This window comes from Temnothorax curvispinosus, unplaced genomic scaffold (assembly GCF_003070985.1).
Source record: "Temnothorax curvispinosus isolate PA1 unplaced genomic scaffold, ASM307098v1 QBEX01006657.1, whole genome shotgun sequence".
Classification (NCBI taxonomy): domain Eukaryota; kingdom Metazoa; phylum Arthropoda; class Insecta; order Hymenoptera; family Formicidae; genus Temnothorax; species Temnothorax curvispinosus.
The window spans coordinates 1,073,173-1,098,326 of record NW_020216437.1 but is presented as its reverse complement, the minus strand read 5'-3'; the positions used below and the strand labels follow the sequence as shown (position 1 = coordinate 1,098,326).

The following is a 25,154-nucleotide window of genomic DNA, read 5'->3' as shown; positions in this document are numbered from 1 at the left end:
GATGTAATCTACAACCTGTCCTGCCACTTTGCCACGCGAAATTAACCTCCTGCCAACCGCGCCTTGAGAGCGACGCCAAGCAGGTCTGAATGCTTGGTCTGAAAAAAGCTCGAACAATCTTAACCGCGGTCATTACAAACACTTAGGTGTACAATGGTGTTCCAAGACTTCGGATAGTTTGAAAAGAATATAACGAGCGAAACTGCCGTTAAAAAGTGCCAAGACACCAGGTTCTAAAACTTATAAAACAACAACGTGCGAGATTTATTAACCTTTTAAGCATCGGAGCTAACAAAAATGCAAAGGCATTTTTTATTATTAATGTGTAATATTTAATCGAATTTATCGAATTAAACTTATACATGTATTTATGCGTTATGTATTATTATGTATATGTGTATTATTCATAAATATATCCATTTATTTCGTTTTATTAAGACATTTTAGCTCGCACGATTACAACTGGATTATATTCTCATATTCTACATCTCATACACTACATCTTTCAAAAAAGTGTATTTTAAATAGTGGGGTAAACGTGTTATCAAAAGTCTCCTATTTTGTTCCTCATCGGATTAAGTCGACATCGTGCCGGCATTAATCGCAGGCACAAGACGGTAACGGCGCGTTCACGGTAACGAGTTGAAAGATGTAACGAAGTAAATGAGGAATCTTGGCTCTCTTACGAAATTTAATAGCAGCAAATTGATGCTCATTTCCGCGAAGTTTCTTATTACACGAAGCGGCCTTTACACATACCTACTTGCAGCAATTTTCAAGGATATTGTCGCCCATCTTTAGCTGCTTCCTCAGAACTGATCTCCTGTCTCGCGCATGAGAGAAATAGCGCATTTAACACCTGAAAATTCGCGTAAGTGCATCCTGTAAAATTTTCAGCGTTACGGACAAAATGAAACAAAGGAAGAAATAATGAAAAATTATGGATTAATATAATTATAATTTTCGACATACTATTTCGCTATATCGCGCAATAGTATTAAGTGTTTATAAAAATTAGCATTAATAAATAATAATGTTAAAGCTATATTAACTTCCATTATTTCGGTTTTGAGCTCGTCGGAGCGATAACTTCCGACACATCACATACGCGAGTAATTCCCGTATCCTCGCTAAATTATATATCAGCTAATTTATGTTCTGCATTTATACTGGCGCTTTGAAACAAAAGATCCGGGAGTCTGTCAGTTTTTCGCAACTGCGCTTGAAAGGGAGCCCCAGTAAAGGAACATTCTACATGAAATTTCGATAACTTCCTTCACACGATATGCGTGGTTGTACCGCATTACATGGACAGGAAAACGTTCCTATCCAAATATTATTTTCCAAAATTCCCTAACTAGTACATGTTCGCCGCTTGTGTAATCGCTTCGGCCAAATTGAAGCGATCCGTTTGGATATAATTCCATCTGATGAACAGTCAACATTATGACTGGACGCTGAATCAACAAATTTTATAATACGTTATTTGATTATACTGCTCATGTAAAATAATACGTACGCTATTTGTTACAAACAATGTAAACTACAGAAGGAAAAAATATTTGATAATAAATAAAAAAAAATGTGTACTAGCTTTTTTGGAAAAAGGATAACACAATTTATCTTTTTATTGTCTTTTCCATAAAATATCGCCATTCATATAAAAAAGGATGCCTAATAACGATACTAAAAAAAATGACCTTCGCTATAAATCAAAAATACGCGGTGAAAAATTAAACGAGTAACTTTTCGATCCTATTTTCTTTGCAAGTTTCTATACTGCCAACTCGCCTGACCACTTCTACTCCGACAATGCCATTTCGACGATCAGAGAGACGATCAATGGAAATTTCATCGAAACAAGATTCGAGTAGTTGAAAGGCTCTTACAAAAGGATAAGAAGAGAAGGTGCAAACGACGAATAAAGGCGGCAGAGGACATAAGGGGCAGAATGATGGTAAAATTCTGCGGACTTTCCAAATGGAAAACCTCTGACCCAACCAGAAATCGCCGCGAGACGACAAGTTCTCTCATAACGAAGTTTCTTCCCCGGTTTTGTACGTGATGCGCGTGTGATTCCTCGATTTTACCACCATCCACTATGATCTCGCCAGCTTTTTCATTCCGCCAACAGCAACGGCTAATGGATTTAACGGCCGAGCCAAAAGCTGGATGAATCTACCAGTGTAAGGTTTTTCGGTCGCGGAATACAGGCTGTGAAGAATGCCCGGGATGTAAGAGGGATTTATAAGGCACGGAGGAATACTCACACACACATACACACACCACAAAAGTTGAAGAAAAGAAGAGGATGTCCGTAGAATTCGCCAATGAAGCGAGTTAATTAAGACGTTGCCCGCTCTGCCGAGAGCGCAACGCCGTGACCGAGAACGTTCGGTTTCGGTAGACGAGATTTTTCTTCGTGAACGAACGTTCCGAGATATTTCCACCAAATGTCGACATATTTCAGAGAAGACTTCATTCCCCTGTTCAAAAGCGTTTTCAAGTTTTTGTGAGCGCGCGCACGAGAACAGAACATCTCTTCCAGATATTAATAAAATAAATATCTGTTCAGAAAATCCAAATATCTATAAATAAAGACATAAAATAAATATACATGATATTTAGATCATTAATAATAAATAATAAATAATAAAAAATTTGTGTTACAGTTACTTCCACAATGAAACATGTAAAAAATATCTTTCTTGGTGGAAACATCGTCTGGTGATGCTCACGGAATATTGCAATTTTGTAAAACGTTAGTCGAAGAGCAGTGATACCAATAAAAGAAATGTGTGTTTTAAGAGATATTTTTAAAGCTTAATATTCATGAAATTTTTTGAAAATCGGACTACTTCTGGACTTAATTTTTCCGAAGTTGCAGTTCGCTGCGTACAGTACTGCTTTGTACAGAATGGAAAAATACCGTGACATGCACGTACTGTGGACTATTTAAACGGCTTTTAAGAAGCGGAAAGAGGAGTGAATAAAAAATTGAGTAGCGTGTACGAAATTATCTAGCGGTGTTTTCGTACTTTGCAGAATCCTGTCATGCATTTGGTAACACGACGCGGTTATAGTTGCAAAGAGGAAGTGCTCGTCTTTGAGGGCCGACTCGTCGTTCTCGTGGCAACTTTGTCAACGCTCTTTGTACGATTTAATGAGCAAGTCCCGCTGCTCATCGTGTTCCACCTCTTAATAACAACATTTTTTTCGAGCTATGCCGACGTATTGTGTATATTTTTTGTGGACTAAAAAAATACGTAATTTGTTAAATGGGAGTATTATGATGTAACTTGCGCGTCCGTGCAATTTTGCAAGTCCGAAATACGGTGATAACGTGACTGTGCTATTCTTTACAAAAGACCGAGATAATTTATCTTCGATACTTGTTGAACTTATAATATATACGTATTGTATGCGTTATTATATCACAACAAGAAAAAGAAATTTGAATGTAAAAACCCCCGTGAGAACAAAGAAGTATCATTGGGACACGTTTCTTTTTTTCTTGCACGTATCGATGCATAGATATCTACGTATAACTAATAAAAAATAACCGCTTATTTGTTGAAAAAAATAGACCGATAAAAAGACATGTCTGTTTTTATCGCATCAGCAATTAAATACGTCATACTTAAGGGACTGCGCGAGGAGCGAGGTAAAGAACCTTCGTGGAACTCCACGGCTGGCAAGCACGCGAAATGAAAATCAGCGACGCTCAGGGTGCATCTCATTCTCTGATCTACAGTGCTACGTACTAATGCACCCTTTGATGCATGAAACTAGCTTTGTCATCGGAAGAGAAGGAAATACAAGACATTCGCCTCGATACTTTGTCTTAATCAACGTCAAATTACCGCAGCACGATATTACGACGGTCGAAAGTTACATAGATATATAACAATTAAACGACAGCTTCTGTCTGAAAGATATTGTAAATGCATTTACGTCGCTGTTCAAAGTTACGTTTGCAGCAATATTTATAATAATAAATAATCCTTGTTGTAGACTGTTACATTTAACTTTTTTCTGATATGTCAACAGGTACTCGGATATTAATCTAATAACCATTTATTTAAAATCATTAGTCATCAATTTCAGCATCGCGGCATTTGCATTGCATAAGAAAATAAACACGAATTTAAATACAATGATTTGTTTTGTAATCTTTGCGCAATGCCGCAGTCGTGATGTTCAAACAGAAAAGCCGGATGCAATCTACAGAATGCCGATCACTCGAATAATTCACAAATTTTAGAAATCGAGATATACATTGTGTAAGAGAAGAGTGACTTGTATCGTCTCGCTGGTTGACAAAACCGGAAACAATCGCTCTTGAAATCGTGACGCAATAGTCAATTTGTCATGTATCGTGTTCTAGAAATACAGCAATAGATGGCAAGCCAGACGATGTAACAACGAACGAATACATCCGGAAGAGGTTGAATAGAAAAGTGACTGAATGGCTATAGAAAGTCTTTCATTTATGATCTATTAATTTCTTCCTCATAGTTAGCTTATACTATAGAAAGTATTCATTATTCGCAAAACAGTTTCATCTTTAACTTGTCTTTACAATTTACAAATACATATAGAAATTCACCTCATACTGATCTATTTACGAAGAAAAGAAGTCAGAAATCACAATTTTTGCGGCGATAACAAGACGGTATTTTCAAGACAGTGCATCTAAGACCGTAATTGGCTGCGAATGCACCTACAACTTGCAGCGAAACATTGTAGCTTTACAGAAGAAAGCTGCCGCGCGCCTGCTGGACAACGTAATCTCTTTACTCTTTCTTCTCGTATGAATTATGGGGATATTACGATGGCGGCGCGGAAGGCGAGAAGAAAAAGGAAGCTCGCCCTTGGCGATGCGAGTTACGCAGAGGTTGTTCATCCTCTGAGTGCATGCGCTAGAGATGTAAAACGAGATGCGTCTTGTTTGTCGCAATTTCCGCGCTTTTTCCCTATCTCCGGTCGACGTAATTTCCGCCCTGTGAAATTCCGTAAACGGCTAGCCCCGGTTAGCCCCGATACAGTCGATCTAAAATTTGCGACTTTTAACGAGAAAAGGAAACGTACACAAGGAGGCGGTGCGCGTCCTGCAGATCGTTGTCTGATTAATGATTCCATCATGAGAACGGAAGCCTGGATTACTCGCACAAAAATCTTATTAAAAGGTGAAAAAATATGAGATCGGATTACGTCTATCATGTACCGGAAGATATGCTCCACGCGAAGCGTGACGTAATCCGACATGCGGAACAGCTCCGCCGTAAAAATACCGACTGCTCACCGTGTTCGCACGATAAAAAAGAAGGAAATTGCCCTTGGCCACGGAAATGCTCTCCCGTGCTTCTCTTTGTGGATATCTTTCAGAAGGGAATAAATTCCGCGAGACCGCAATGTAGATCGCGGATTTATGCGTGTGCGTGGCAGACGACACTGAGCGGAAACTCGAGTCGTCCAGAGACCCGTGAAAACTTTGCTTTTATCTTCGAAAAGTTGCCGGTGCGGAGGGGATGATAAAACGAAGAAAAGGCTGAAGCGATAAATTCCACCGAGAGTACGTGGATGTGAACGTAAGGGCGTAAAACGGCAAGGATTATCTTTATATACATCTACCGTTAGTATCCGTTTTCTTTTTTAAACAGACATTTGTGTACAGAAAGTTGTCGTGAATGAGATTATAACCGAACGATTCTTTCAACTCGTGTAACACTAAAATACTACGATAAAACGCACAAGCTCTTTCCTATGTAAATACGAACTTTCGATTTTTCACATCAGAGATTTGTAATTAAGATTACGGAGAAAATAGTACATGGTATTTTATACGATACTGTATTTTATCGTGGAAAATGACAGTCGTTATCTCGTTTGTCTCGCATCCAGGAGGAGAAACAATCATCACAGATAAAATGCAATGTGAAATCATAATCCTAGGTGGATTAAATAGAATTTTACACGATAGCGCACAACAGCGCCAAACGATATCGGCAGCTAATCGCGTGATATATCTACTTTATTATGAGTATTTCCCACTTTAATCATTAAGCAAACAGTGCGAGGTTAAAAGGCATGCACCGAAATTATCGAGCGTACGAATTTGCGCGTTAAATTACACCGCGCATACGAAGAAATCTGCGCTTCGTTGCGGTTTCGCGGTTGTCGTTACCGACTATGACTGAAAGACAACGGCTGCGGTGCTCCAGAGAGAAACGTACAGAGAATCACGAAAATCCGTGACTGACAGACGGCCGATTGGCTAATCGCGCGCGACAGAGCGACAAATTGCGGGGACTAGTCTAATTTCGTTGACTGCAGGCAAACTGCGGGAAATTAAGTTAAGTGACTTGCGCGATATTGCGAAATCGAAAGGTGCCGCGATGAGTCGTTAACCGCAAGGATAATTGCGCGATCCTGCGTGCCGCAATAAAAACTTCGTAGTCTCGGGTATCGAGCAACTTTTACATAATACCTTTCCTAAGAAAATGTCACAATGTACATTTTAATGTACAATTGCACGTATAATAAAAATAGACAAAAGCGAAATGTAAAGTAAGAATTTGAAATACTTATATAGAGTTAATATTTTGTGTGTATATTTATAGAATAATATTTTGTGTGTATATGACATTTTTGTAGGTATAATAAAGATGAAAATATAAAATGTTTGAACGTATACAATAATTTATGTTATCAATTTCGTAATTTTATGAAAAAAACTAACAAATTCATCTCGTCTGATGTTGGAAGATAAATTCCGTAGTTTCTCGTCGGGAACCGATAGTAAGCACTTTACCAAATCTTTTCCTCCTATGGGGGATTAGAGAGAAGAGTCCGTTAAGGACTTCCAATGCCTCCAGTGTAAATCCACTCGCGCACGATCGACCTTGGCGATCGGCCAGAATCCGCGAATGGGCTCGCAATATTCCAAGTAATTTCGCTGTGTGTCGACGACGTACGAACATTTATAAAAGGATGTCGATACCAAGTAGAGTTTGATTTCGCGGAAGAATAACTTTAACGCAGGATAGAATAGAAATTTAATATTTTGTCGAGCGGTTTCAATTCCAGCTCTGCGTTCCCTGCCCCAGTCGTTAAATTTGCTTGTCAGTAATTCCTTCACAGGGATCTGCAAGAAAATACAATTTGAAAGCCGAATTTATAATTTAAAATAAAGCACGAAATTGAAACGTGGGAACCCCGCGAACCGGGGGTATTCTTGTGATTTAATTCTGTTTTGGTTGACGTAGTTCTGAAATGTTCATACACTTTTACATGTAAATACGAGGTTACGTCGTGACTGTAATATTCCATTAGAATAATTCGACGAGAGATATTAGCCCGCAGGTAAAACGGTGCATTGCGATTCTAAAGATCAAGCATAAAACCCAGTACACGAAAGGAAACAAAACAAAACAAAATGCTTTTCAAGGTAAGAGAGAGAGAGAGAGAGAGAGAGAGAGAGAGAGAGAGAGAGAGAGAAAGAGAGAGAAAAGATTCACTTTTGTCTCGTCAGTGCAACCTTTTTTGTCTCTGCGGTTGAAGTAATCCGCGGACTCCATCATGCGCAAGTCGACATCTTAGAAGAAGAGAGAACTATTTTATTGCCTGCAAGGGGGATTGTTCGCGTCCTACTAAAATTCAAATTTACAAAAGTGCATGGAAGAGAAAACGGAAGGAACAGAACAGTGACCGGCATGAAGATGCTTTTAGTCGTGTTAAAAGAAGCATGAAATTGTTTAGATCCATAATATATATAAGACAATGATGTATATAATTCTGATTGTTCACGGTAACAGTATGACTCCGACTGTATCAATAAATTCTTTCCACATTTATATTAGCGTCAAGTTTCTTTCTGTGTTTATAACAAGTCGTTTATGCGATCCTCGCAGTTAATTATTGAGAAACGTTCCGCAATTTTCTTTACTACGTGCTAATGTAATAATTGTGAATCGACATTGGTCCGGCGAGAAGAAGCGTATAGAGGAAGGAGGAAGCGACAATAACTCGCGCGTGTGCCTCCATGGCGAGTTAAACGCTGACCTTTCGACGGCATACTTTCCCAATGACGACGAAGAAGACCTCTCCTTCCTCTCCGCGAGCAATCTCTCGCATCCTTTCTCGTGTCTCGTGTCGCGTCGCATCGCGTCGCCACCGCGCGGCACACATAGTTCAGGATCCAAGCCGTCACATTCTGCAATAATTCTCACAAACATTCGAGCAACATTCGAGCGAGGTGTCACGTGGAATGTTGCGGGGTTTCGACGATGCGTCAACGCGTGGTTTCTCTTCGGTGGTTACGAAATATCGTTGTGTAATTCGCTCCCAGAGAAGATCGCGGTCGAAATAACGTAAATTTGTCCCGTGATAGGGCCGAGTACAGAATAAATGGTGTGATTATCGAAAAATAAAAATTTGTGGTCTACGCAATACATTTGTTTGCGTGAAAGAAAAGTGCGAGGTACAGCTACATTAATTTTACATAAGCCGTACCGCACACTTTCCCGGGACAATAATCTCGAATAAACGACTCAAACGTACCGTTCGCATCACGAGAATTTCATCATTCAACTTCAAAGGTCAACGAGTGGCGCGCGAAGTGGTAAAGCGGGGCGGCGCGGCGTGAATAAGAGAAAATAAGGAGGCATCTTAAATTCCGCGACTTTGTTCCATTCCATTACCTCCGCGCCAAACAAAAATGTTCCCCGCTAAGGATTAACATAAAAACCTGACATCTTCGTCTATCCTCCTCTCGTCCTCTTATGCAAAAACAGCCTTTAAGCAGCCACTACCACTAGGACGCGATGCGCATTCCCGAAAAGCCCGCAATCGCCGCATAAAATTTCGCGGTACTTTCGTCGTACTACTGAATTTTTATTAGTTCGAGCATTAGCATATTATGAGACCGTCGCGCGTCGCGTCGAGTTTTATGAAAACTAGACGCGCGAGTTTTCGTAAATCCGACGATCCGTTGCGCGACGAGTCCGTCGTCAAAGTCGACGAGCCGTTTGTCGCAGTCGCGGAAATTAGAGCATCTTCGTTCCTCAAATTCAACGACAAGTTTATATTAGGCGGAAAATTTAACCTGCAGTACAAACAATTCGCGTTATCTAGTCTCTTTTTACGTAACGAACATATGAAATACGTTCTAGAAACGTATGATGCAATCGCGTCATAATAATGTTTGATAACGTATGCGAGATACAGCGCCAATATCGGTAAATATTTGTAAACTTTTGCGCCAATTGGCAATAATCGATGCGAATGTTCCTTCGTTTGCGACCCAGTACGAGAGCCGATAGTCAAGCGTGACAACGATCGATCCCCGCGAAATTAAGCGGCATCGGTCACGAAGTCACGTACAGGCTTCCGACGGGCATTAACTGCGATCGGGCTCGTTATCTTCGATGTTATCGCGTCGTCAGAGCAAACGTTTGCGTTACTACAAATAGCGAGCCGGTACTCCGACGACGACTTCAGCCAGATAGTTAATCTATCGATCAGCGAAGCATCAGCGAAGCATTACGAATGAGAGGCATTGCAATGATCGGTATAACAATTTCAACAGGCCAAACTAAATGTAATATATCGATGATTTCGTAATCAAACTGTAAAACAATACTATAATAACGTATATTTTACGCCTAATTTAATGCCGAATTACGTAAATAATTTTTATATTAATAGCGATAATTATCTACTGTTCGAATTAATAATTTAATCATCCATACAGATTGCTGTTTATAACGCCACTATTGATCAACCGTCGATGAAATTCTATTTTTCGAAAGTGAGATAAAATGAAATTAATATTGTAATTGATAATCTTGTATTGATAACACTCATGTAGGACAGCAATACATATGTTAATATAATAAAATGAATAATTAAATTAGGTGTGCATAACAAATTATTGATTTGCAAATATACGGATCAAATATAGCGTTATACATTACTAATCCACGGGAATTGTGGGTACTTGCGAAATGTTAAAGTTATTGTAAAATGTATCGCATTGGCTATCAAATTTGTGGCTATTAAATTATAAAATAGGTTCCCTCTTTCCCATATATGCCAATTATAATAAATCTTTCGAGTATCGTTATACATATTTTCTTTTCATAAGTGGAGGATGTTAGCTCTCATTTTGTATCATTTTGTCATTTGTGGAATCACAGAGCACAAACATAAAATAACTTTTCTTGCGTATATGCCTCTTTATTAAGAAACTGTATACATAACATTATATTTAACCCTCCGTCACCCCCCTGGGTCTTTTTGGGCACAAGCGAAGTTTTGAGCTCATCAAATATCTCCGAAATAAAGATAGGGCGAGGTTTGGCTCTCCTTTTTAAAAAAAGTTGTTAGTATAGTGAGAACTCACTCACGTCAAGGGACGCCAGGATCCGGCAGACTGGACAAAATGGACCCAGGGGGGCAACAAAAGCAGTAAAAATAACGGTGGTGACGGAGGGTTAAATTTAATTAAATAAAGCATTACGCAATTTACAAATAAAAAATAATTATCATGAAAAAACAATAACTAATCCTTCCATACATCACAAAGTAAAAAAGGTCGTCAACGCGAGAAAGACAAATCCGGATATACTATGAGACGATCATGATTGATTGAGCAAGCGAGGGAGAATTATCATGGACACGCGTTCGAGACGTCTGATTATATTTAAATGTCAAGCGACATCACTTCCAGACAAGTCTCGTGAATTTGCGCCATCACGGCGTCTGTGATGAATACTACCTAATTATCTTTATTATCCAATGATCACCGACATCGTGCAAGCACGACCATATAGCCCTTTATTAATGACGACATTTCGCGCGGGAATTTCGAGCTTTCTGCGAACTGCAATCGTGCACCTGAATTTTTTGTTCGACGACGCGACACGTTTCACCATAGCGGTGCAACGGTATCCACGCAATTAGCGAAACCGCAGACGTAATCGTCCCGAGAGATTGCCTAATTTAAATAATGTTTGTCCCCGCCCCATTCATAAACACAAATAGCAGAGCGTCCCCCTTTTTTGTTCACTCGTGCAATCAGATCAATCTCTGCCACCACCACCACCAATTGTTTTTAATCAAAAACTAATTCATACTTTAATTTTTACATCCAGTAAATCATTTTTGTTCTTCAATGAAATTGCAACATCATAAAGAGCTCAGATTTTTCCAGATGGAATCTACGGACGGTGTCTTGGTTGTAAACAAAATTTTTTATTCGCATTTATCAAGTTATAAAATTCTGTCATAAATTTTGATTATGTGTCATAAAATTGGATGTGTCGTATCACGTAAACAAAGCTCGAGTGTGGAAGAGTGCATGCAATTTCAACTTTCCCTCATTCTCACTTATAATATGTCAATCGATAAGAGTATGTACTGCGACAAGCGTATAGCTTTCGAAAGAGTCTTTGGATACTTGTACGCTTAGTTTCACGTCTCTCTTGTATCTTTTAAAAGCGGGAAATTGTCGACGTTGTACATTACGACGGAATAATATTGCGCGATAAATTATTCAACGTTTTTACACACGTCAGTCACAAGCATGTTCGTGTAAGGTCAATACATAGGCATACCGTTCATTACATAAAATAGTTTGTAATATCTCTTTAAAGACACCTTCCTGTTTTTATCCCGTTTTCGTAATTGTACTCATCTCTTTAAAGACACGCGTATAATATCCGCGAAACGCCGTTAGGTTCAAAATGAGCTCTTTCCTAATTATAGATTTCTGTTCCGGAAAAGCTTTCTCGTCTTCCCGGCGTGGTTTTCCAAGTTCGCAATCTAAAGTCGAGCAAACTGGAATTTAGATACCGAAATAATTTGATCTTCGTTTCTACGACGCTGCTGGTCGCAATCCCAGCGAAATGGAACGATTGCAACGCTATATTCTTTCGCCTATGCGCCTCGGCAAAGCCTTTTGGCGTGTCGAACTCCACTGCGGAGTTTCATTCGGATCTGGAGTTTTTGGCAGATATCCAAAAAGCCTACCGAGAGTTCTTCTTTTTTTTTTATTCTTTCTTTCTTCCTACCTTCGTGACATTGAGTAGATGGATTTATATCTATGACGAACGAATGCATCCCGCCACCGCGGTTTCCGATGTTTCCTCTCGCTGTATTTTAAAACTTTCCCAATAGCTCGCGGTAAAACTGAGGAAAAATTTTTTCCCCGACGGGAAAGCATCGCAAGAGAAATTACTCTTATCGACTAATCGCGAGTCATGTATATCGTACGTCACGTAAACGCCGCTCGGACGGTTTTGCATTTCAAATGCTCTTACAAGAAACGACTCGGAAAAGCTTAGACTCTAACATCGTAAAGCAGCATGTAACACTTTATCTTAGAATATTTTTGTAATATTTATAAAATGTACAAATTTTATGTATTTTATACGTATTACATTATAAATACTGGATTGAATAACAAAATGCGGATAAAACCTAAACATAAAAAAAGTTTAATTCCTTCTACCGAAATTATCACACAAAACTTGCATTAATTATATTAATTAAATAATTATATTAAAATATGTCCATAAATAAAGAAAGTATTAATAAAATAAAATGTCGTCTATGTGATGTCTCAGTTAATCTCATCTACCATATGACATGTTAATTTCTGCATGATATAGTTATTGATGTTTATAGTTCTGTTTAAAAATCTTATTAATTGCCACAAACATTTTTAAACTAAAAAGGTAACTAATATATGTCATGATTAGTTTAAACCACGGAAATAATAAAAAATACCCCGTAATAATGATTAAAATAAAAGTACGGAAACACACTCGGCGCGTACGGAGATTCCGTCTGATTAGTTACATCGCCTAATTTGAGAAATCTACTTAGGGAATCGGGTAATCTACGTAAAGCACCTCTCGTAATGATCTCGTTTGCCAGGACGAAGAAGCGGAACTTTTCCGTTCCGAATCGATTCGCGCAGCTGGAAACGTGATAAAAGTCCGCTATCTAACATCGGCGAGACGGATTATTTCATAGTTCAATCGCCTGGATAGGCACATAATTGTGAGCTTCGCGAGGCGGCTCCGACCATTGACATAAATGAGACGAGAAATAAATCTACAGCTTAATTGAAACGCTCCCCGATAATCTGGCATGTAACGCCGATGTGCATCTCCGTTAGAAATGTTCATAAGCTCTCTATCTCCGATTTTGATGAAAACTGATAGCTTCATTCGTGCAAGCAAATATAATCCTGATGAGATTTCTTCGGTTTTACTGATATCCAAATTTCGGAGTTTAGCCGCATTCTTAATTTTTATTCTATTATAATTCAACTTATTCTATGTCTTTTATTGTCAGTCATATCTTTAATTCATTGACAAAAATTTATAAGACAATTAATATTAGTAATATGAAATCCTGATCAGAGCAGACGAGTAAAACGAATAATATGATAGTTATGTGTTACAAATAATTCACTATTTATAAATATAGCCAATAAGTAGAATATAAAATTAATTAAATAAATAGGTTAAAATATTTATCATATCATAAAGTTTTTCTATTTATGTTACTTTTGTAATTATATATAAATACAATAGAATAACTTTTATCAAAAAAATGATAAAAATATTCCCTAAAAATCATTAATTGATTAACTATAATTGCCAGCATTGATAACTATAATTGCAAGCATTATATACTTTACGTATCTTTTATGTTATCTCTGTTCCAAACATAGAAAATTATTGTAACGTATAAAACTGGCCATAAATTATTACTCGAATACATAATTTAATTCAATTTGTGTAACTTATGATAATAATTAATTACGATAACAAATACGACCGCTTCCGTCATACAGCGGTTGCACCATAGAAGACGATAACAATATACGATAATGACATGATAAATTCATCGTTATAACGTATTGCGAGTTTAATGATATGCGTTAATGAGTTTAATTTTAGATATCAAAGGATGTCGCTAAGTTCAGGATATTATCCCATAAATTTTTGACGAATTTTTGTGCTAAAAATCTACTCGAAACTGTCAATAAGACATTTACGATTTTCGAATTTAATAACGCGATCTGATGCGTCAAAAAAAAAGATAATATCAAAATAAGATACTAATAAACACTACCATATAGCTCTCAACTATTTATAACAGAAACAATAAGTAAAAAAAAGTAAACAAGTTAACGGAATAAATGTAGTTATACTAAAAAACTGTAAATTTGAAACTCGATTTGAGATAATAAACCAATATTGGCGATCTGGACATAATGGACATTCTGAGATCTCATAATATTTATCGGCACGATTTTATGATCAAATCTTTTAGCGCTAGTTTAATTTATTCAAATTAATTTAAATTCCCTATCTACGGCATAGCACGTACTATAATTTATAGGAAAAGATAAAAATCAGAGATCTCTTCTAGATAACTTTAGGTATATTTCATGATAAAATGAAAATAAAGATATCAGACGTTATTTTTTCTAAGATTTTGAAAATAATACGTAGAAAAACAAAGTATTTTCGAACGTGCATTTTTACAACAAAGAGCGGATGTCATCGACGGGACGACGTCCTTTCCGATAAACGGTGCTCATAAAGTTGCAATACAACCTGCCAGTGCAGCCGCGCGATGTAAAGTTCATCTCGTAAAGCCCTGACCTAATTCGGCCGTGTAATAAACCCGTAATGAAACGGCAGCCTCGCGCGTTGTGCGCGCAATAGTGAACCTGACGCTATGTCGCTCGCACGTACCGAGCTATCATACACAGCTAGGAAGTTGGTGGCTGAAGTGCAAGGTTAAGAGATTGCATCCAGTAAACGGGAAGCGGTCAGATCGCGACGATGTAGCCTGCGATGACCGCGACTTTACGATAGACGAATCAACAGCCGACGCGCGACATATCATTGAAACTTTAGCCCCGTGTGATCTGCGTTCTGCGCTGATGCAGCAACATGAATGAAAATAAAAACCAAAACGGAAGACGACTTTTCTTTGCAAGTACTATTGATAAACGCGATTTTTTTTAGAAACGGTAATAGGAATCATTCGTTGATTTGTTCTCCCGGTCTCAAGATGCGATATTAATCGGTTGAATTATAAATGTCTTAAATGTCGACTGTATCTCAAATTCCTACTACCTAACTCCTGCATTAATAGTACGAGCTTTACAAAGTTACGCTTTAGAACTATATAGCTTAGAGCTATTCAGCACGGCAAAAGCGTCGAATGAGATTTAACGCGAATCCCGCGGGGTTCGCAAACAAGTTGCAGCACGAAATCAAAACGCAATGTCGTCGTCACGATCAGTCAAATCCGGCGTATCAGTCGACGAAATATGTATATCCGGTTCTACCGCGCGCTGACGTCTGTCCCTCTTTCACCATGGCTCGTCGTTGCCAACATCATTTTGCCAATGCTCTTAGCCAAGAGAATCTCCGTGTCTCCGGCTCCTTTCTCTTTCCCGGCTTCGGTTAATACGCGCATTCCGCACCGCGGAAGGAGAGAGACACGACTACGGGATTAGATTACCGCATATAAGCGGCTTATTTATCGCTGCGTCGTCGCGTGGATTCGCGACAGGCGCGCGATGAGAAACACAGTCGTTGAAACGGATATCCGGCAAATCCGCGTATACCCATAGAGAAAACAATATTCCACGAAGGTCAGAAACGCGAACGACGCGATACATGTGCATACATCGATCCGTTTCGCGCGTACCATCGACAGATTCTGATTGATTTTAATCGATGCGCGCTGCACATAACTCGCTACATACTTTGGCGCTGGTGCGAATAAAGGTGTGCTGAAGAATCTCTACACGCGCGCATAGTTCGCTTCTCGAGTTTATCGCGATGCCAATGGCAGCGCTTCAATTTAAATTCCATCCGAGTGGATTCGTTACAGATCGTCACAGAGTGCCGAACAGCGACGAGTGGAATTTGACGAACGGGATAAGGTATGTGAATGACCGCTCTCGCCAGTGAATGGCCACTGAGCGTACAAATATATTTTAATCCCGCGTAAAGTAGCACAACTATACTTTTTCATGGAAAAATATTCACGGCATTGGATGTAAAGTTTAAATTAAAATAAACGTTATTGAAACCCCAATAATCTTTCATTAATAATGATTTTACTAATGTCAATTTTAACTTTTTTCGCGATTTTATATATAGTACACCTTTATATTTAAAATTTATTGAACGATATATATGACAAAAATGATGTTTTCATTGAATAAAATGTGATATAACGATACTCTTTAACGTTAATATATTTTAATCACGTTAGAATGTTCGATTGATTGACTGTTAAACTGATATCGACATGCTAAAACAATATTTTTTATAGAAATGAAGAATAAATGTTGCAGCAAATAACTGGATAAGATAAAAAAGCGCATCGAGGCTCGTATTTCGGAACGTTGATCGCGCTCGTTGCTACTAGCGCGACTTAAAAGGCGTAACGTAGTCATAAGCTATCGGCATCGCGACTGACTGCTAGAACTTGGCTAGTGAGATATTCTTCCGCCTTCTCTTCCTTCCTTCGACGTTTCGCCGCTTCGCATCGCGCAGTTTCTTCGTGGTCTGTTACCCCGTTACCGGAAGCAACCGCGTAGCGATAGATAGAAAGGGCAGACACGTAAAGACCGCTTGGATTCCTCGGCTTTGCCGAAGCTGATTCTCCGTTCGCTAACCTCTTTATGAGATGTTGAAGCGAGATGGACAAAGAGAGTGAGAGAGAAAGCTAACAAGTTTATCGATTATTCTGATATTGGAATTTAATTAGATAGTATACCTAAACAATTTACACGCAGAGAGAATATAAGATTATGTGACATATACACATAAATATGAAGCGTGACAACGGAAAGATCCACGTTCAAAGAAAATAATTAATTCAATTATAAATATTTAGTTATAACACTTTCAAAACCGAAATATTAACACAAATTTGACTTGGAGACATTACCAGATAAAGATAAAGGTTCATAACGTAATTATTTTATTCGCCTCTGTGTGATATTATATAGAATTATAATTATGCATAATTATGTATTATATCTTTATATAAAATCGTAACAGTTTCTGATAATGGATATTCAACAATCATGGCACGTTAGTTATTTTTGCGATATGTTATGACATGATTCGCACTTCAAATTATTCTCGATAATGAGTTTGACATCATCCATCGTCGTACTTGTTATCGGAAATATATGCACTCGTTCTATTGTAACTAAAATTTGTCTACTCGATTTTCCGCATACGCTACCAATTATTACTGAACTGATGAGTTTACAAATATTTCGAAAATTCAGTTATATAATTCGGTTTTAAGTAAAATATGTCGTTGTTGAGTAAATTAACATAGATTATGACATAGATGATTCATTGTGATAAGAGTACTTCAGTCTGCTTCCTGATTGGTTGAGACCGAGACTTATTTAAGGTAATAAAAATTGATTCTCTCAAAACGTATACTCCTTTGTCGCGTGATTCACCCAACACGCTCCGAGTTTCGTGTACCTGGCCAATATAACGATAATTTGCAACCATGTGAAGGTGGCCGACCGAGCCAAAGTTAAGCTGTCACGATAAAATTGAATTATACAAGCTATATAACGACATTACAACGATAATAGCAAAGAAATAGTCGTCATTCGTCGCACAATAAAATGAAATATCGTCGCACGAATCGGTGAAAGTAACCTCACATGAACAAGACTACTATTTACACACTCAAATAGCGGTAAAACTAACGGCAATTTTACTTATTAATTGTTACATAATACCTGACTATATTTTTCCTGTATTACGTATATAGTATGATTTGAGAATGACAACTTTGTTAAAATAATTAAATTATATTGTTCATGTTTTTCGTGACTATGCAGCTCTTGCATTTATAACATATAAAAATTCGTATCTATATATTTTACATTTGTAAAATACTGAAATATTCAAACTTTTTTCGTTTTCGGGTAATATTGGTCAGGACTATAATATAAGCGTAAAACTTACCGTTTTTATATAAATGTTGCACTTATAAAAGCAGATATACGTAGTCACTTATATCTCACGCGTTTGACAAAGATACACATTAATATTGAACTACAGAACAGAATTCATTATCTACATCACACTTTCACCAATGAAATACACCATGCTGATGTTTTCTATCTCCTGTGAATTTTTTTTAAGCCAGCAAATAAAATAATACTACATAAAACCGCATTACAATCTCTGCGATATCATCGTAATCTTATCAAAGACACTTTGGCGCCGACGAATTATTGACCGCCGTTATGATAAAAGCCGATAAACCTTACCGGTGCCAACCGGAGATTTCTATCGCGCGAACATGCCACGGTAAAAAAAAGAATCATCAAAGTATCAGGAGAAAGCCGCTAAACCTGGCGACGACCAGGCGGTGACTGAAACCGGCACGGCGGCCAAGCAGTGCCGATAGCCGGCTCGAACACCTGCGACCTGCGGATTCCGCGGAGTAGGAGAAGGTGAACCAGGGAGGAGAAGGTGAACCGCGAAGAAGGAGCGGAGGCATACTCTCGATGGCCTTTGCGCGAAAGCAGAACCTTCGGCTCGTCCACCAAGCGATTGCTCAACGCTCGGCGTCACGATCTTTTCGCGGTATAAGAAGCGCGCTCGGATTCCACGTCGACATTCTCTACACTCTCAGGAATTAAGCCGCGAGTATGCGACGCTGTATCGAGAGAAGGAGCTCGAGTCGCTGAATTATTCCGCGGAAACGCAGTTTGCGTCGTGAGGAACACATCCGCGTGGGACATCTCGGGCTTCCGAGGCTTCAATCTCTCGGGAAACCGCGGAAACCAATCTCTTAGAATACATATATTGTAAAATGGATTTCGCGTTCTAGTTGCCATACAAGTAAAACTGCCGTCTGAGACCCATACGGTCGCGTTTCATCTTCGTTTCGATGGAGTAACGCGGTTGCAACGATTTATTGACAACCGCATGATATTTATCGATAAATCAAGATAAGGAACTCAATGGCACAATAAGTATTCGTACTTTTGTTTAATCATCATGATTAAGATCGTCCTCGAAAACAGACGCAGCAGTTAAGAAGTGCTTGGATAATTGCTTGGTTAGTTTCCGCGAATGCAGATGTATTCTCGTTGATGCGCGATGGGCATTTCAGTCTTAATCGGATAAAAAAATAATATACGTAAAATTTGCGCGTTCGGGCTTATGGAATATTTTGTTGAAAAACCGCTACACACAATACCACTCTCAAATTAAATCGTAATATGTCGGATTACGAACGAGCTTATCTCAATTAAAATTAAAATATCAAATTTTAATCTTGTTTAAATACTCATTAATAATATAACGTAACTCGGATTTCTTAATATTAATTCGTGTGAAAGTAATAGATATTTACATGTTCCAAAACAGTCCGTCAAAATAAGAATTTGATTCGACGGTAATCTAATCTAATCTTAGCACTAAGATTAGTACTGACAATAATATGCTCTCAGAAACCGATTATACATCCACGTTTCTCACGATAGTCTTCTTCTAAATACGTTTATCCTTTTCTAAATTGAATGTCTCTTCAAAAGTACAAGATGCACGAGAATACATACACAAGTTTACAGTATACAAGACAGTAGCGAACGTTCAGAATAGGATAATCACTAGCGGTTAACGTTTGCGAATCAAAAGCATTGCGAGATTAAACGATACGTGCCACAAAGCGACTGCTTTCCTCCGCAAATTACAGATCTTCGAGGCACATAATTAGCGTGTAATGATGTAAGGCTGTTGTATCGTTCCAAAGCGCGCGAATATGAATGCCGGATGCCAACGATGTGATGCCAACACGTAGAAAATTATACGTATGTTTACGTTACCGCTATTATGCAATTTCAAAATTTAACTACCTGAGAAACTTAACTATTTAATGATTTAAGTTTTTTTTAAACAAATATAACATCTTGTATTTATTAGATTTTTCTATATACACAAAATGTCCCATAATTCACAATTTAATAATAAATTCTTTGAAATTAATTTTGGGAAACTTATCCTGTTCTGAACGTTCGCTACTGTTTTGTATACTGTAAACTTGTGTGTACATTCTCGTGCGTCTTGTACTTTTGAAAAGACATTCAATGAATTCCTTTCCTTTTCCAATCGCTTATTAATTAGAAACTATCAATACATCGATATTTTTGCTGAAGATTGAATTAGCTTGTTAAAATTATTAATGTCTCGATATTTTTGCTCCAATTCCAAATTCATTAATAAAACTGTAATAAAAAATAAAACCAAGTTATAAGATATACAGGGTGTCCCAGATCACCCGTTAATAGCAGATTTCTAAGATCATTTTGAGACGAAAATCCTAATACTAAAATGCCGAGGCTACAATAGTTTTTAAAAGAGAAGTTTAAAGTTGATCAATCAAATTCTCCGAAATTCGCGCGCTCAGTCATGTCACATTACATTAGTAATGAAGGTGTTTTCAAGCAAATTTTCTATATATCTATATCAGTTTCAAGAATAGAATTGATGCGTTTGATTGATTAATTTGATTGATCAACTTTAAACACTTCTCATTTAAAAACTATTAGCCTTTGGTATTATTAGGATTTTCGTCTCAAAATGATCTCAGGGATCTGCTATTAACGAGTGGCACGTCAGGTCTGGGACACATAATCTTCACTAAGAAAAATATGTTAAAAATTCTAACATTTTATGTATGTTTAAATGTTTCAAATATTTCAAATATTAGATATTATAATAATATACAATAAATATTTGTAGCGAGAAATTTTCAAGGATTTAGAAATTTAAAAAATCCGAATCTATTCTGCTAGCGTCACGAAATGTTTTTCAATATCAGTCCGGATCACGTACACTCGTTACCGAAAAACAATATAAGACGCTTGGCTTTTATAGGGATGCGTGTGACTTCATTTCCAAGATAGGCGAAGCAGAACGGAATGTCAACCGGCGGTCGTCGTCTCACGTGGCGTTTTATTTCGCGATTGAATTCTGCTGGCGCGATACTGATAAATTATGGTCGCGGTCGTAGCTAGCCGATATTCCTGCCAACAAATTCCCCGTAGGTACGATCATATTTATGGTCTTCGTAATTCGAAAACCAGCTGTATAGAAGGAAGCAATTTGTTCGATTGCCGATACAATATTGCGATGCGGCGATGGAATGGGATCGTTCGGCACGTGAAAAAGCCGGTGACGTATTAAATGCATCTTTTAGATATATTTGGATAAAACTATATAATTCGCAAATGTTTCATAAAAATATAACATACCATTTTTTAAATTTAAATTAAACACGTACACGATATAATTAAAGATTAAATCCACTATGAATAAGCGATTATATGAAGATATATTCTAATGCATAATCATAAAGAAATTATAATAAATACCAGAATTTTATATTGTGTGTAAAAGCTTTCGAGATAATCTTAATTAAAATCGTAATAGCGCACGATTCACGTAGAGTAGCATGAGTAGCGCGGAGGAATTGGAAATTTTTGTAATGAAGGCAATAAGACAGACGGAGATTTTAGTCGCGATCGATAGTGCTTCGAATTGTCCCGTTCGATTTCGCGAATGTCCGACCTGTGCGAATCCTAAAAAGTTTCCCGTCGTCTCTGCTTTCGCTGCAGGAATGAGGAAAACGCGGGATTGCGCCGGCACCGACTTCCGGCAAAGATTACGTTTAATCAGAATTAAGGATGCTTGTGAACCATCGATAGTCCAAGAGGTCGGCCGATCTCCGTTTCATTTAGAATCGAATAGGTCTAATCAGCGGTGAGATTTCCCGAACGATTGCCGCTCGAAAGTTTGGATCACGTTAGATGGGTATCGCTTTTCCGTCGAATATCCGCAGCGAAATTACACATGTCGCTGCCCGGTATATCGATTTCGACCTATGGCTCGCGTACCCCGCATTTATATCCGGCATGACGACTATCATTGCAAATTCCTTTCTGAGACTTTCCATCACAAATGCCCCGCGTGTTTTCCGCATGAATACTCACATGGAGAATATTACCCGCGATATTATAAGATGCAATAAGATGCAATATGCGCGATAAGGAATACAAAAGTGCAAAGACATAGAGATGTCAAAGATGCGTATAATTCATTGATTAATTGTCGCATTAACTATTATTTTCTTTCCTTCAATACTGCCGTGAATCACGATATGAATAATTGAATATCTCTGAATATGCATCTCTCGACTTGGCCGCACATCGAGATAAGTCTAATGTAAGCTCCAGAGAATCGTTGTCATCGCTATCCTTAATGCGAGAATAGTGCCAAAGACTTCATTAATGAAAAAGTATCTTTCTCATTACGAAACATTTACATTCAAACTGAAACTGCATCTAGTCTCAGACATCTCGAAATGTGTACGTCATCGAAATACGGACGTGTCTCTCTAGATTTGATGGAAATAATACCATTTCCAATGTTTACGATGCTCGTAAAGACTTAATCGAAATATTCCGTTGCCATGGCGAAAAGGAAGTGAGAAGTTGTTTTCGAATTTCTTTCCTGCGAGAATTCTTCCGGCGCAGCGCAAAGGAAGTCCGACATCACGTTTCTCAACCGTACACTCGGCGAATCCGTAATTATTCTCGCGACATGTACAGACTTCAAATCCTCGGTTTACGTCGGAGTAATTAATAAATCATTAAAAAACGCATGGGAGACCCTCTAAGCCGTTCATTCTCCTTTGTGGACCGTTTCGATCGAGTACTTCTTTTAAGTTTGTCCTTATGCTTCGAACAGAATGAGACGTTTATTTAATCAGAGGCTGTTGCCTCTCTTCCCGCTTTCCGTCTCTTTCTTTCATCTTGTGTATCATCCTATATGGTCCACTTGATACAACTTAGTAAATACGATAACAATCATATATAATTTTTATTGTGGATAATAATATATAATTTATTTCTAGAACACCAGTAATCGCATAATATTTATTTATATAAATAATGCCAATTTTTTCTTTCTCTTTCTAGAAAGTAAAATATATGTTTGTGTCTGATATTTGTTAACGCTTTCTATCACGTTAAAAAACTCTATCTATCTTTATTCTCATTAGTCATATAAAAAATTTTTTATATGCGAGTAAAAGATTAAATGAAAATTTCGTGGACATTTTTTGACACTACCGAATATTACATCAAACCGACGTCAATTGGCCTCGTGTATCATCGCGGCTGTAGCGACAATTTAATCCGTTAAACCGCAGGTTACATTGACGATGATGCGGTAATTGAGTTTCAGAATTTACGTGGCAAGTTTGTTAAAACGCATTTGTATACTATCTCGATCGTTTCGCGATTAATAGTGACTCAACAATGATGTAATCAATCATGCGGAAAAAATCTCCATCCCGGATTTTGTTCGGATCACACTGCCCGATCAATATCGTGCAATGTGTATGCAGTACGCTATTGTAACTGTCAACTACCAGATAGTAGAACATTATCTCGCGACGGGTGATATATTTTTCATCGTATCATCGTGCAATGATACTGTAAATAATTAAAGGTTCAGATAATCATTGGATTAGCACGAGTAATCGATAGGCAAACAGCAGTTTAATACGTAATATCTTGTTGGTGTGGACTATTGTTCGCAGGTACTCTACCATGAATATCACACGTCGGCGACACGAGAATATCGGAATATCGAGGGCAATGTAGTAGATGTCAACGTGTCAAACGGAGCGTGAAGTAATGGATTGTGACATTTAGCAAGATTCATCGATAGATATTGCAATATTATTTTTTACGCGTAGTTGCATTAAGTGACTTCCTAATCTTAAATCTTAAATCGATAAAATCTTAAATCAACGCGGAAGAGTGCAGCATGAAACTGCCCAAGGTCGCTCTTAAAAGCCGGTAATGTCGATCCTTTCCGTGTTATATCGCGATGTAACGTAATATCTCGCAAGATGGAACACAAACTGCTTCGGCCGAATAAAAAAACCGTTATTTTAAAAAAAAACATATTTTCGGGCTATTCATTTTCTGGCTCGTTCCAGACGGAACATAAAAAATGGCCTCGGAAGGCTTACCCGATAGCTGGCTGCAGCTTTCTCCCCTTTGCGAAAAATTACTACATTTCCGAAGGGTCCCGACAAGTGCAACGATCATGGGCATCGATCCGCATCGGTCGCCGTTGGGAACTAAATTTGCCGACGGTAAAAGCAATTTATTTTCGACTCCATCGCCACTACGGGGGCAACAAAAATTGTGTGGTACGCTTGCAGATGCTGTCTCGGTATGAAGCAAAGTAATTTCTCCATGTAATTCGCCAATGACAGGTATTTGTAATAGTTAAACACTTTTCTCGCGCATAATGCAGCATAGTTGAGCATGTTTCCAATATTTTACTCAAAAGAAAAGAAAATATATATACCTACTACTGAAAAATTCTATTATTAAATCATTTCTGGATTAATGTTCAATCTTTACAAAAATAATGTTATCCTTCAACGTTTTTAGGAAATATTGTTTCTAACAAGCTACATTTTTTATAAGCACAATAGAAATATATCTATCAACGTCAAAAGCATCGTTTAACCATTAAACTTCGTCAAAATGCGCATCGTTGATCAAGATACTCTTTCTTCCAGAGCTACACATATAGCCCTTGTGCAAAATAATCTATATTTTGAGGATTTCGCCCGTAGGCTGGCGCCTTTGAAAAATTACTGTGCTCCTTCGAATTCCTTCTCCCGCCTGGCGTAACGATCATGGCCGTCGATCCGTATCGGTTGCCGCTCGCGAGTTAAATTCTCCGACGAAGAAGGAACCCTTCTAGGGAAGGAAGGAAGAGCCTCCCATCCCAGAAATTCCATACGCAACCTAGGAAGCATCGAGCTACCACCCGCCGATCGAACGAGCCGTTTCTCCTCGGTCTTACATCACTTTTATGCCCGCCATATTTCTGACCGACCAAACGGTCCGACGAATGATGCATTATTTATGGCGAAATTCAACAAAAATCAACCGGACGCATCGTCGTCGTTCGTTAAAAAGACTCAATCTCCTTGAATCTTATTCTGTACTAAATTATACGATT

At 38.1% G+C, this 25,154-nt stretch overlaps 1 protein-coding gene across 3 annotated transcripts in view; it reads right to left on the bottom strand.

The window, feature by feature from the left end:
• Nucleotides 1-25,154, bottom strand: part of LOC112456119 (putative polypeptide N-acetylgalactosaminyltransferase 9) — a 189,548-nt gene that overhangs the window by 110,472 nt on the left and 53,922 nt on the right. Inside the window, exon 1 of one of the 3 annotated variants that reach the window (XM_025018441.1) lies at nt 18,054-18,444. The exons of the other annotated variants lie outside the window; for them this stretch is intronic. The gene's annotated coding sequence lies outside the window, so the exon portion shown is untranslated. Of the gene's footprint in view, nt 1-18,053; nt 18,445-25,154 lie in introns of those variants that run through there. 3 annotated transcript variants of the gene reach the window in all.